The following is a 15,032-nucleotide window of genomic DNA, read 5'->3' as shown; positions in this document are numbered from 1 at the left end:
ATCTTCCACCACGACCCGGCGTCGCTGAACCTGCAGGCTTGGCTCCTGCAGCGCTAGAGTTTGGAGGCTACGATATACCGGCCGATTGCAGAGAGGTTCTTGCAAAGGTCAGGGTATCCTCGACTCTCAAATGCTATGGACATAAGTGGAAGAGGTTCTCTATCTGGTGCCGAGCACAGAAGATCAACCCCCTACGGATTACGGCCCCTCAAGTGCTGCCGTACCTGTTATCGCTGGCAAAGGCTGGGCTAGCCCATGCCTCCATTAAGATTCATCTGGCGGCGATCTCCAGATATACCAGAACCACAGGACGGACGTCCCTGTGGTCCCTGTGGTCCCATCGACTGGTAAGAGTTTATGAAAGGACTGTGCCGGTCGTTCCCGCCGGTGAAGGCCCCGGCCCCAGCGTGGGAACTGAACGTGGTGCTGACCAGGCTCATGGAGCCCCCATTCGAGCCGATGCACTCCGCACCTATGAAGTTTGTGTCGTGGAAGACTGCGTTCCTGGTGGCCATTACCTCCGCACGACGAGTGGGAGAGATCCAGGCCCTATCCTGCAAAGCACCGTACTTGACTTTCCATACCTCGAGGGTGGTGCTTAGGACGCACCCTTCCTTTATGCCCAAGGTGCCGTCAGACTTCCATCTTAACAAGCCCTTGGTGTTACCTGTTTTCTTCCCGTCTCCTTCGTCGCCGGCCGAGAGGATTTTGCACTCGCTGGATGTGGCTAGAGCGCTGAAGTTCTACGTGGACCCCACGAAGAGTTTCCGGAGGACTTCACAGCTGTTCGTGAACTTTGGGCCTGTGAATCAAGGGAAGGCTCTCTCGAAGTCTTCTATTTCCAGATGGCTCTCCGGCTGCATCATGCACTGTCACCGGTTGGCTAACCGACTGCTGCCAGGCCGTCCGAGAGCCCATTCGACCAGAGCGATCGCTGCTACTACGGCGTTCTTATCTGGTGTGCCCCTGCTGGACATCTGCAGGGCTGCTACGTGGAGGTCGACGCACACCTTCACAAGATTCTACTGCGTCGATCGGGATTCCAGGGAGGAGTCCAGGGTCGGCCAAGCAGTGCTGCGCAACCTGTTCGCTTAAGGTGAGCCTGGTGAGGAGGTAAGAGATGATTAATGTTGAGTTTTTTGTATTGCTTAATGTTGAGCCTTTTACCACCCCCCGTGGTTGTGCGTGTGTACTGCTATTTAATCTTATATTCATGAGCATGTGAATCCATGCCAGACCCCATGCTGGAGAAGGAACAAGTTACTTACCTGTAACTGTTGTTCTCCAGCATGGGTCTGGCATGGATTCACATGCAAACCCTCCCGCCTACCCCTCTGTGGCTCTTCACTTGGTCATACTGCCACTTCACGTGCTACCAAATCTGAAGATGGCTGCCAGAGGCGGGGCTTAGGTAGAGGGCAGTCATTGGCTGTGGTCAGTATGACGCAGAGATCAGTGATTGGTTACTACTACGAAAGACAGATCAGAAACAAAACTAATACTGATTTTTTTCTTTACCGAGGATTCCCAGCCTGACGACGGGGAATATTCATGAGCATGTGAATCCATGCCAGGCCCATGCTGGAGAACAACAATTACAGGTAAGTAACTTGTTCCTTACTGGTAAGTAACAAGGGCTATAGTACTATTCCAAATGCTTTGAGCCAGACCACATTAAGGCTCATTAATGTGCTATAGGGTGGGGGGGGTTGATGGGCGGCACATCTGCACTTCTTTGGCACATCGTTCCATAGTTCGAGCCAGAGTGCAAAGCAATACTTTGTTGTAATCTGAGCCAAGCCATGCATTAATCCTTCATGTTCTGCATTTTCATAGGGCAGGAAAAAGTTGGCACTGATAACAGATATGAATCTTCAGAAAATAGGTTTGGTGGGAAATGCATACATGACCTGGCACAGGTCAATCGGCCTGATCTAGTGGTAGGTCTTCTGGATGAGCACGGTAGCCTTGAACGTTTGTCCTTTCATAGGGTGCCAGAAGGCTCCTCCTGGCTTCCTCTAGTGCACTCCTGGGACGTTTTACCTGACCAACATTGGGCTCTTTCTAAAGCTTGCCCTTCAATTTCCTTAAGTTTGTTTATTCTGATTTAGAGCCGGTTGCAGTTGAGAGCCTATTGGTTTGTGTTGGGCCAGCAAGAGTTGGGGAAATAATTGAACAGTGAATTGGCAAGTGGTTGCATGTATTACTTCAAATTCTGGCCATACTCCCTGTTCACAGGCCACAGCAATGCCAGCACACAGAACAGGACTAAACATGTGCACTCTCCACTAGCCATTGACAAGTGATACTCTCTCTTGGTGAGTGAAAATACAGTGTGCCCTGTGCATGTAACAAATTGAGGTGGCACATGGTCTGTCCTGCCTGGATAGTAGCTCGAAACTTGTAGCCCTGAAACTAAAGCACCTACTCAATGGCTGCACCCACTACCCTCGGGCGATACCCCCTGCCATCATACCACCACACTAGGGGCGACCTCATTATCAAGTTGACGGAGATGTCCAGCCTACATTCCAGCTTTTTATGCAGTCCTGCAGGACATGTCTTGACGGAGCTGGGAGACATCTCTCTGCATCATACAGATCTGCATCCTCCACTGGTTCATTTGTGAAGCAAACCCCTGATTCCAAAGTTAAGCCTTTATTCTTGCTTTGCTGTTACCCGCTCTGTTTCAGACATTCACAATGCCAAGTAGAAGAAGCTGCCTCTTCATGGCTTCAGGATATAAGACCAATGCAGTCTGTGATTTTTCAGCATGGTCACCAGATCCTAATTGAGTAACAGCAGTTATCATGACACATCCCAAACTATATGCATAAGGTGTTGTAAGGTGCAGAAAGAGGAGACTGACACACGGGTGGCATAGTGATTGCTACCCCTGTAAGGGTGCAGAAAGGGGAGACTGACACACAGGTGGCATAGTGATTGATATAGATTTTTATTTGGTATGAAAATAGAGAAAACCTGCCTTTCCCTATACCTGAGGTTTTTATTTTTTTTATTTTATTTGTATATGGTTATAAAATAAACCTTTACAAAATAAATTTCATTCCTTGAAATAAATGTTAAAATACAAAACATGATATTCCTTATCAATCAATACAACTTAAAACAAAAAGGCTCGTTCGGTAAAACAATTTTCAATATACAAATAATTATCGAGGAATACAATCTACATTTAATCCCATTTCAAGACATTTTACAATTTAATCATAATTATTTCATAATCTATTATATCTCTGCTTCGATCTTTTTTAGCAGTTGTACCAATGCAAAAAGTAGGGTTTTTTGATTGCCAAGCATCATCCTGTTCCATAATTAATGCAAGACATCCTCATCATCTATATTCACAAATAGCATCAACAAAGATGCTCTTGGTATTCGGAAATGTGGACATACCAAAACCAAATGTTTAAGTGTTTCTACTGATTCGCTACAATTAGGGAACATACAATTCATATCATTATCCTCATTATTTTTTTTCTTTTCCCCAATGCCTATTTCTTTCCAACGTATGGAATTGGTTCAATCTGAATCGCATATAATACATTCGATTGACATTGCATGGGAATATAGTTAAACAAGAACAACCATCACTTTTATCGAAAAATGAGGCATATTCTCTGTAAGAGCTATAGTTTTTCAAGGCTTCTATTGTTGAAATCCAATCACGTTCAAATAAAAAAAAATTTAACAAACCCAGGGCGAAAATATAGGTCTTTAGATAGAACTCCAAGCTCTACAAGTATGTTTTTCATCCTCTCATAATACTTCACAAATGGATGGCATCCGTCCCTTAGTGTTCGCATTCGAAAAAGATCTTGGTAGAGAGAATTTGTAGCTGGATCTAAAATTCTCGCATAGTTCGACAGCATTCTCCATTTCCATCTGCACAATAGTGAGATTAACCACAACTCATGCCAAATAATGCAGTTCGGAATGGAGGGTGCGAGTCGTAATGCAGATTTTAATAAACGACCTCGCAAAGTGTTAAGATACATATTTATATCAAACAAACACATATCTAAACATACAAAAGGATTGATTCCACTTTCAGACACATATATTCTAATAGCAGTACATGCGAGAATCTGCAATATTTTCGAAATATTATCCTCATTTGACTAAGTAAAAAGGCCTTGCTTTTTCTTGAAGGCGATCTGTCCAAAGTTTCATAGACGAGGCATTACTTAAATGATACCCAAGATATATGATTTCTGTTGGTTGGACTATTCAATCACCATTTATTTCCCATGTATAGTGTTTCAATTTCTTGCCAGCATTGAACACCATAATGGTGGTCTTTGTGGAGTTTGGCCTTAGATTATGTCGGAATGCAAATTCTTCAAATAACTGCAACTACCTCTGCAGGCCTGATGGAGTAAGAGCAAATAAAATAATGTCAGCAAATGCTAACCAATGTTTCGAGAGGATTGGGTCCTCCAACGTATTCCATATCTTTGACAGTAATCACCACAGCTGTGCTGCTTCGGAAAAATTTCGGCCGACGTCACCCGATGTGATAAGTAGGACGCACGTCGCCCGTAGCCTCCGTTCTGTTTTTTCCGCGAACGTGTTCTCTTCGTGAATCTCAGTACGCCTCGACTCTTTGGAGTTCTGTTATATTCTATCTCGGTTCTTTGAACCTGTTCGGTTTTTTTGAAAAGCCTGTTCGTGACGATGTCTACCTCGTCTTCAACCCCGCGTCCGGGCTTCAAGAAAAGAGGGAATGTGGGTCCAAGATGTCGGTAATGGACTCGCACAATGCCTGCTTCTGGTGCCTCGGGGAGGCCCACGACACAGACGACTGTGTCGACGGCCAGTAGCTCACGGCCAAGGCCTTGCGGGAGCGCAAGAAGAAGTTAGTCACATATATACACAAGTTAAATAGTGTAGCTGCCAGGTTGCACCCCTGCTTCAACCCCAAATGACAGATTCCGTCATTGACCCTCCCTTAGTTATTTTTACCCTGTAAGATGTGTTTGTGTGTAGTTTAAGAATCCAATAAATCAAACTCGCCGATATTCCTAATTTGGCCATCTTGTTCCATAAAAAATTTCAAATTATAGTATTGAAAGCTGCACTCATATCAATGAATGCCATATAGATTGGCCCAAGTTCTTTAGATTTACTTCCAGCTAACAGATGTGCCATGATTGTGGCATTAAGTGTTGTACTCGTGCCCTTTCTGAAGCCAGTTTCATATTTTGAATAAATATTATGGGCCCCAATGTGTTTTTCTAAGTCATATAAAATGAGTATTGCAAAGACCTTTGCCGCAGCATCTGTTAATGAGACTGGGCGATAGTTTTCCGGGTGATGGATCACCCTTTTTGTAGATGGGAACTACAATAGAAGTCACCCAAGTCTTGGGTAGTAACCTAGTCAAGAAAATTCGATAAAATTTAATTTTCAGGATCCTTGCCCAAAATATTGGATCTGCCTTATGGACGCACGGAAGTATAGAATCCGGATGTGCCGCTCTTGAATGAGATGGCTTATTAGTAGCCCATTCAATATCCTTGGTAGACCACTCTAATGGTACCTCACCTGAGCTTTGCTCAATGTCGTAATTAATATGAGTGAATCGTTCTGGGAGTCGAAACTTTTCCTCAATATATTCCCTCCAAGCATCTGCTGGAATAATATTTTTGGAATCTTTGATTCTTCGAGGGTCAGCATTCTTAATTGCTGACCAGACTTCACGGGTGTTATGTTTGCAGATAGATCTTATCATTTTGCAGTTCCGCCTGTTATGGCTTAATATATGAATACCTTTTACCTTGTTTTAATATGTTTGTAGTATCTGTTTTTTCAGATACAAAAACTGCACTTTAGTCCAGTTTTCGTTTTTGACCCTTCTGAAATCTTTTCTTTTTTTCCCGTTTTAGTATTTTAAGATAGTAATCGAACAGATGGTTAAGATGTTCCTGCGGTGGTTTCTGTTTTCTAACAAGCTGTGACATGACCTTGAAGACCGTGGTTGAAACAATCATATCTAATAACTGGGGACAGTAGAGTTCTGGCATATAGAATTCTTGCATAGTGTTAAGCTCTCCCGAGACCCTACATGCTAATTGATGGCATAGTACAGGGTTCCATCTGAGAGAGATCGGTGGTTGATCTATTTCCAATACCTTCAATAACTCATTGGTACCCAATTCGGTAAATGTAATATCTAATGTTAGTTGAATGGGTGCATGGTCACTGAAATTGATCTCCTGTAGAACAACCGGCTCCACTATTAAACCAAGTGCATCAGATACACAGAAGTAGTCAATCATAGGACATGCAAAGCCACGTTTCCATGTAAATAGGGGTGATGCTGCTGAGCAACTAACGTAAAACATTTCCCAATTTTGAAAAAATGACCTCCATCTTTCACCTCTAATATCACCCCTATTTTTTGGGGGCAATTTATCCCTTCAGTCCTTGCCAAGCAAGTCGAATTAAAATTCCCATCCAATGACAATTTCAAAATTAGGATTCTGGATATAAGCATTTGCCATACATAGATCAATGTCCTCAAATATGTCATCCATCTCATATTTTAAGGGATTCCAATAGATAGTAAATAGCAACAATGGCTCCTGTGTTCTATCCTTGAAAATCATAGCAACGGCCAATATATGTACAGATGTATACATCAAAATCGTTTGGCATTCAAGCTTATTATTTACAGCAACTGCAAGGCCTCCAGAATGGCCACCCTCTCGTGCCTTTGTGGCATATGAACCATACAATTCGAAATCCTGGTAAAACCTGAGCATTTAACCTCGTGGGTTCCTGAAGCAGAAGTACGTTTGGGATTTTGGAGGGACGAATTAAGGCAAGCCATCTTAATGCATTCATATATCCGCAGAAATTCCATGAAACAACCACAATCTTTGATGTCCGCTGCTAGGCCATGCCCCTTTCTGATCTAGCTGAAAAGTTAATTCGCAACAGTGGTTCTATCCATGATAACTCCTTATTCTTTCCAGCAAAAGAGAGTAGTTGTGAGATACATAGTTTCTCTTCTTGTGTATTAGCAATCTCGCCCAATGGGGTTTCCCCTGCCTGTACTTGACTAATTGGACTGTATTGCAGGAATTCACTAGCAGCCATCTCCTCATTAAAAGTGTAAAACCCAAATCCAACAATTCCCTTCTATAAGCCCAAATGGTCTTAAGAATATTTACAGATGGTAAATGACAAGTCATTCTAATGTTATTTTGTATTGGCAGGGAGATCCTTTCAAAATCCTTAGTCGTCAATATTCTTAAAGATGGGATACTATAAATTAGTTCCAGGAGATAGCTGCGATTAATTTGTGCCTTTCCTAAAATGTCTGGTCTCCATTCCAACCCGATCATGTTGGTCCCACCCTTCTGACTTATTACTGATGATCCATCCGGCAACTTGGAGGTTGTCACTGCCTGATCTAAGGGAACATCGTCCTGCATTGTAGAAGGACTACGATTCCCCCCAGAACAACCACTAGCACATCCAGTTGATATCTCTCGCTGATCTAGGATTTGTAGCTTAGTTAAATCAGAGTTAATTGTAACTTTTTTCTGTGCAGCGATGGAAATGCCACTCATTTCAGGATTTTGTAATTTTGTTAAAATTTCAGGCATAAAAAATCCATCATCCATTGCTTTTTTTAAAGTATCAAATTTATATCCTTGAGATTGATCTCTTAAAGAACTGGATGATAGAGACCACCCATTTCCCATCATGGGTACAGTATCATGCATTTTCCTAGCTCCATCGATCCCATTATCCTCAAGTCTGGGCATACGGTATTTCATCATGCTCTGTTTTCCATATCACCGCAAGGAGCCATTAATTTAAATACTGCAGAACTATCGGCATCAATATATTGTGAGGGTGTTTTAACGGCTTCGATCCCACTTAGTTTCCTACATTTCCCTCAGCCAATAATCATTACTGGATTGTCTGTTATTAATAGTTCGATTAGAATAGTCTGATTGCCCGAATTACGACAAATATCTGAGTACAAACAATTTTGATCATCATTCTTACCAGTACTTCCAGTCCTATGTCTGATTGTTTTATCCCCACTGACAGTAGGCAGACCATCTCCAATTTGGGAGGGCTTATCTGTATGTTTCCTGCCTTCGACTGGGAAGTAGTTCATGAGCATTTCTTGTTTCCTTCCCATTACCATCAAGGATCCAACAAGTGGACTCTTTTTTTGATACTTCAATTTGTGCGGAACCCTCCGTAAGGATTAAAATCGGATCCCTCTTTTATTAATGCTTCATCTACTTTTCCCTTTTCAGAAGCCAGTACATTTCTCATCGAGCTACTGGGTTCCTCCCTTTTTTTATGGCTAACCAGATGGGATTGACTTTATTTGGATAATAGATCAATATCTATTATATCATTCTCGACATTGTCCCTACAAATACCTTTTTCATCTGTTTTAGTATCTTTTCTTTTCACTTCATTTGTATTACAATTATTTTTAAGTTTTTCGTTTGTAACTTTTCTTTTTTTTCCCACCCTTTTAAATGCACATGACTTTTGTGCGCTGTGACAAAACTCTGGACCTTTCATTTTCGGGCTCCATCATGCGGACCTAGTTTTTTTGTAGGTCTATTATGTTGGTAAGAGCCGATGGACCATCTAAAGGTTCTTCCTGCTGCAATGCAGCTTCCATTGTTGATTCAATAGGATTTTGTCCAAGACTAGCTCTCAGATCAGCAATGTTACAATTCAGTGCTTTTATTTCACCCATCAAATTTGTCAGAAGTTGCATTGTTTAATATTTCCTTTCGTTAAGTTCCCTGCTTCCAATTTCATAGTGTCCTTCACTTATGCCAACGGAACTAGTCTCATTTGATTGAGAGCCCTGTTCGTGGGTGATTTTTACTATTGCGGCTACTCCATTTTCGTGATCACCATTAATTTTGTGGCAAGAGTCCCTAGCCATAACAAAACCTTCCAACCGATTTTAGCTTTGTAAGTATGGCATTTATGGAGTATTTAATATCATGTAGTTCTATGGCATTTATGGAGTATTTAATATCATGTAGTTCTATGGCATTTATGGAGTATTTAATATCATGTAGTTCCAAGTGAGTCACATCGTGCCCTTTGTCTAATAGACTAATAGATCAAGGATACGAATGATCACTGGAAATGTGTACAGGCCTTGAGAGTCGGGGGTTGATGATAAATTATAATTGGGCCCTCTGCCATAAGATTTGCTGTTAAGCGGTTCCTCTTCTAGCATTTGAAGTTTATCAGCCTCTGCTATAGTCTTTTTCCAGGTATCCTCGATTAGCCCTTCTCCTATATCATAGGTATTACAAAATTTATTCTTACTATCTCTATTGATGTTAGGTACATTAATCTACGTATTTCCTCGAAGACTTAGGATCAATGGAGTTAAAAGGCCAATTGACAGAGGCACGCATCTGTCCAAATCCTCCATTGCACCCAAATCTATCCTTGCTGTATCATTCATCAAATCACCATTATCATGTTGGTCAATTGGTAATGCACTTTCCATAGCAATGAAGTAGTCCGCCAGGGCTAAATCCTGTATTTCTTGCATAGAAACCCCGGGTAACCGCTACATTAACGAGCTCTTACACAGATTGATGTACATGGGCAGTATGTGCAATCTGTACTTTTACCGTCCCCTCCACCAACTCATTGTCACTAATGAAACTAGTTGTGGCAAAATTGATTTATTGCATTACCCCCTCATTGATTTTACTACGGAAATTATTTTTTGAGTGGTTGTTCAGTTTCGTAACGTTCCTCACACCTTCCCCCTTTGGAGTTCCTGTTAGTTCATCACTATTACTCTGTGTGGTAATCGTCTCAGCACACTTCCCGCTTCTCAAGCTGCTGGCCATGTCCCTTTAGTGAAGCAGAGATTGTATCTAAGCGTCTACAAAATCACTCAATATTCCTTTGTTAAATTACACAATTTTGCCTTCGATATTTGTAAACACAAAAAACAGCAGGGAGTTGCCTACTCACCCAAACACCACACTTCCAGGCACTTTGGATGCGCACGCAAGATGCATGTGCACCAAAGTATTAATAGAATGCTGGGATGTCGGGGGGGGCGGAGCAATTACACGCAATGGATCGGGTTGGAGAAAAGAAAGAAAGGACGTGCGTCAAGCTCGGGAAGTCAAAACCCAATCAATGTTGCCTTGACTTGCAACACAGCCCAGCCCACTTCCATCAGCCCAGCCCACTTCCAAAATAGTGTGTTAAAAGAAACAGTCACCGCTATAATTACTTTGGATACTTGAGTCCTTATCCTTCCTTTGACACGTTTCGCGTGGTGGATGAAGTCCACTCTTCTGCTCCTCCTTAAAGCCTTTTAGTTCCTTTCAAGGCAGGTGAAAGTTGGCGGAAACAAAACTTCAGTCGAGCAGAGTCCCCACCACAACACCACACTTCCAGGCACTGGAAATAGATAGGGAAATCTGAGAGGTTGCCCTACCTCAACTAAAGCGCTAATGGGTCTGTCAGGATGTTTAGTTTATTTATTTGTATAGCACTCCAAGCCTGGGGGCATCTGGATGCATTTATTAAATATAAGGTTACAGAAGGTATAGTGGCAGGATAAAAAGTTACAAATGTAGGATAAGTTTGCAGGCGACCACTGGTAAATGCAGCAAATTACATGATTATAGAGTGTGAAGAATACAGAAATCTTATAACTGAGATCATACATTTACAGAGGTCTTAGTAACTTAGAGGTCACCGTCCTGTGTGAAAATGCCCTTATCTCTGTCCCTTACACTTACACTGAACTAATTGTTTGGAGCAACGTTCTTGGTCCAGGAGAAAGACTCCCTCCTCCTGGACTGGGTGCCACAGTTCTGGTTGTAAATTACCAGGGTTTAAGTACTTCACAAATACACAAAAGGTTGTAGATCCTCAAATACTCTGCGTTCCGAAAGGTCAATATTTTGTATTCTAGGGGAATTGCTCCCTTCCCCTGGATCACGGGCTCAATTACCAGGAGCAGGTCTCCCAAGCCACTGGCCTTTCTCAGGCTTTGTTTCACAGTTCACAACACAAGGGGGGAATGTCTCCCGAGCCACTGGCCTCTCTCATGCTTTGTTTCACAGTTCACAACACAAGGGGGGAAATGTCTCCCAAGCCACTGGCCTTTCTCAAGCATTGTTTCACAGTTCACAGCACAAGGGGGGGAATGACTCCCTTAACCTGGCTTTCTGTGCACTGTGTTCGGCAGAGCTGGTTTGCGCTCCTGCCAGGTAATTCATCTTCTTTGTGGCAGTATCTCCTGACTGTTAGTGTCCCAGACCATTCTTCTCTGTTCGCTCTGGGTTTCTGCGGGTTCCCCAACCTTTGGTGATTAGTGGTTTCTTCCTGACCACTTGGAAAAGGAAAATTCCCTCAGATGCTTATTCCTTGCTTTACAGGATCCCTGACCCTCTTCTGGTGGGTTGTGGCGTTGGTGATCCCACTATAGCCCTTGGGTATATTCCCTGGACTTAGATTGTCTTTGCTCTCGCCCCCTCTGAGTGTGTCATAACTCCCCTTATCTGCTTTGGGAGACATGCCCCTTACCGGGACTTCCAGAGACTGCGCAGCAGTGATGTGGCTCAATGGGCTGGGTACTGCGTTCGCCTCCGATTCGCAGTACCTCTTAGGTTTAGCTGATATCATTTCCTGCGTCCCTGGTTTCTCACACTGTCATGCTCCTGCAGACCTTAGCGAGGACTCCCGCTGCCAGGAGCTGGTGTCAATCTTTTGGCAGCGGTTCCACCTTGGACCTCCCACACTGTTGACTTTGTTGCTGTGGCTTGTGGTCTTGCTGACCCTGCCGCTTGGTCAGCTTTGCCCGCACTCCAACGGACTCTCATGAACTCTGTGTTTCTTGCATCAGAGTTCTCTCGACAAAGATGTTACTCTGCTGACGTCACAGTGGTCTGTTCTGTTCGAAGTTCCCAGGCTCTCCAGGTTATGACCTTGGTCCACCTCTTCACTAGTCTTCCCTTCCGCTTCATTACGAATGAGCACAGATGACTAGAATGCTCATTCAAGTTCTTGCTGGTGCTCTTCCTTGTTCCGCACCTCCTCCTTGTCTCAATACTTGTATAGTGGTTTCCCCTTAGGTAATCCATACACTTCCCCATCTCAGTAGCTGTTGAGTTTTCAGATTTGCAGAGACGCATGGAAGTGCTGATTAGGGTATTGGAGTCTACATAGAAGGCAGGTGTGTAGGGTGTTGGGTGAGGAGTTTATTATACCGCGCTCCACTTAGTTTGTTGTCTGTCCCCAGAGGGAAGAGTCTCTCTCCATGATATCATCCCACTGTGTACCACCCCCAGGGGGACTATCTGGTAGTGGCCTTGCCTCCCTGGCCTCATGGGAAGGGTCTCCCTCTTGAGGATTCGTCAGTGTCTTGGCAGTATCTCGCAGATATCGTATAGGTCAAGCCGTACAATTAACCTAAGGTAAGTTAAACGGATTAAGACTTTTCCAGAAGGTCAGCAAATCCTATTTAATTCGAATCGAGCGAGAGAGGTAGCGCCATCTTTTTGCTTCCTGCACTGTTACGGTGCAACCTCCTGATTCGTTTTCTGATATTTAGCTACAGCGATCAGCTTATCTTTGCCTGCTCTTAATGTTCTCACTGGTGTGTATAATTTAAATGTATTAGTGAGAAGCCGAAGGGGAGGCTGCTGAAAACGTATACACAATGCATAAACTTTTACATTCCGTGCGTCTGTGTACCGGTAGCCAATGTAATATGTGCGATGCTGGAGAGATATCGCATTTTATCTTTTTCGAAAGGATTCTCAGCATTGGATTCCGGGCAAGTTGTAATCTTTGAATAGAGGCTTTCGGGAGGTCCAGATATCAAGGCTCAACTTTGGTATTAGTATGATATCCGAGCAGTCATCACCACTGCCCTATGAGAGAATGTGGGTATGGCAGTATGTTTATTCATTTCCTTATCACAAGGAAACCAGTAGAGATCACCTTGGGGATGTTCCAATGTTGTCAGGCCAGTTTATGGAAGACTAGATATTTTGTTTTTTCATTTATTACAAGTATCCGTCTTGTCCGTGTTTATCTTTAGGAAAATGTCATCCATCCCGTGATGATTAGACCAAGAGTTTTCCGATTCATATGGGAAGTCAGAGTATCTCCTTGTTTTAAATAAACCAGGAGCTGGGTATCATCTGCATAATTGAGGAACGTAATTCCCAAAATATTCTGTATCTCCATCGAGGGTTGAAGGTCAAACAGAATGTGATATTGATGGTCCCTGAGGGATGCCATACCGCATCTGTAGCGGTTGGGAGACTAATTGACCTACTTGTACTTGCTGGGTCTGATTAGTCTCGAATGAATTAATCCATTTCAAAACCATACCTCAGAAGCCTTGCTTATATAATCTGTTGTACAGGATTTGATAATCCACTGTATCGGATGCAGCCAAACAAAATGTCCAAGTGAATGAGTGTGCAGGATTCTTTATGGTCCGCTGCCTCTCTCGTTGGTCCACAGGTGACTAACACTGTACCTCCTAGAGGTCTATTCAAAACTCCCTTTGATTCCACGAATGATTGAATTTACGTGAGCGCTGCTCTTACCAGTTGCTTAGAGAGGACGCAGAGCTGTGAGATTGGCCTAAAGTTCCCCAATACGCTGGGATCCAGTGAGTTTTTTTTTTAGCAAGGCTTTAATGGCTGCATTTTTCCACCTATCTGGGAAAAGTCCTCATGCGAGTGAACAATTGAACTTCCAAGATTTGATCGGTACACTGAGGCTTATCTCCTTGGCTTTTAATGGGGGAAGTATCCCTGGTGGTGAACAAGCACATCTGGACATTGCTAGGAGTTAACCTGTGGATTGTCTGTCCAGTATATTGAGTCTAAGTCTAAGTATTAAGTCTAAGGTATCTATTGGATCTTGTGCTTTACCTGGTTCCACAGCCCAGTCTAAAGTATCTACTGGATCTTGTGCTTCACCTGGTCCTATAGACCAGTCTAAGGTATTGATTGTATCTTGTGCTTTACCTGGTCCCACAAACCAGTCTAAAGTATCTATTGTATAGTGTGCTTTACCTGGTCCCACAGACCAGTCTAAGGTATCAATTGTATCTTGTGCTTTACCTGGTCCTACAGACCAGTCTAAGGTATCAATTGTATTTTGTGCTTTACCTGGTCCCACAGACCAGTCTAAGGTATTGATTGTATCTTGTGATTTACGTAGTGCCACAGACCAGTCTAATGTATCTATTGTATCTTTTGCTTTACCTGGTCCCACAGACCAGTCTAAGGTATCTATTGTATCTTGTGCTTTTCCTGGTCCCACAGACCAGTCTAATGTATCTATTGTATCTTGTGCTTTTCCTGGTCCCACAGACCAGTCTAAGGTATCTATTGTATCTTGTGCTTTACCTGGTCCCACAGACCAGTCTAAGGTATCTATTGTATCTTGTGCTTCACCTGGTCCCACAGACCAGTCTAATGTATCTATTGTATCTTGTGCTTTACCTGGTCCCACAGACCAGTCTAAGGTATCTATTGTATCTTGTGCTTTTCCTGGTCCCACAGACCAGTCTAAGGTATCTAGTGTATCTTGTGCTTTACCTGGTCCCACAGACCAGTCTAAGGCATCTATTGTATCTTGTGCTTCACCTGGTCCCATAGACCAGTCTAATGTATCTATTGTATCTTGTGCTTTACCTGGTTCCATAGCCAAAGGGTGAGAATCCTTTGTATTATGGAGATCCTTTCTGATGTTTTCTATTTCTCTGGGAAGAACTACATCATTTAGTTCTTGTGATGGCTGTATCATTGTAATTGCCGGTCCTTTACTAATCTCGGCGACTACTGTGAATACTTTTTGTTATATTAGTGGCTTGGTGTACCATGGCTTGGGTGTCATGTGGCCAACCCTAAGTGAGCAGAGCAGAATCTCATCAACTTTTAGGACTTGGAGCCTCACACCAAGTCTGGCGTACATCGTGATAAATGATGACTATGAAAATA

At 43.0% G+C, this 15,032-nt stretch overlaps 1 protein-coding gene across 2 annotated transcripts in view; it reads left to right on the top strand.

Moving 5' to 3' along the window:
* The window catches only part of SCARB1 (scavenger receptor class B member 1), a 790,530-nt gene that overhangs the window by 597,989 nt on the left and 177,509 nt on the right, over nt 1-15,032 (top strand). The gene's annotated exons all lie outside the window — the stretch shown is intronic.

This window comes from Ambystoma mexicanum, chromosome 10 (genome assembly GCF_040938575.1).
Source record: "Ambystoma mexicanum isolate Mex_15411 chromosome 10, UKY_AmexF1_1, whole genome shotgun sequence".
Lineage (NCBI taxonomy): Eukaryota > Metazoa > Chordata > Amphibia > Caudata > Ambystomatidae > Ambystoma > Ambystoma mexicanum.
This window is presented reverse-complemented; position numbering and strand designations above follow the sequence as displayed.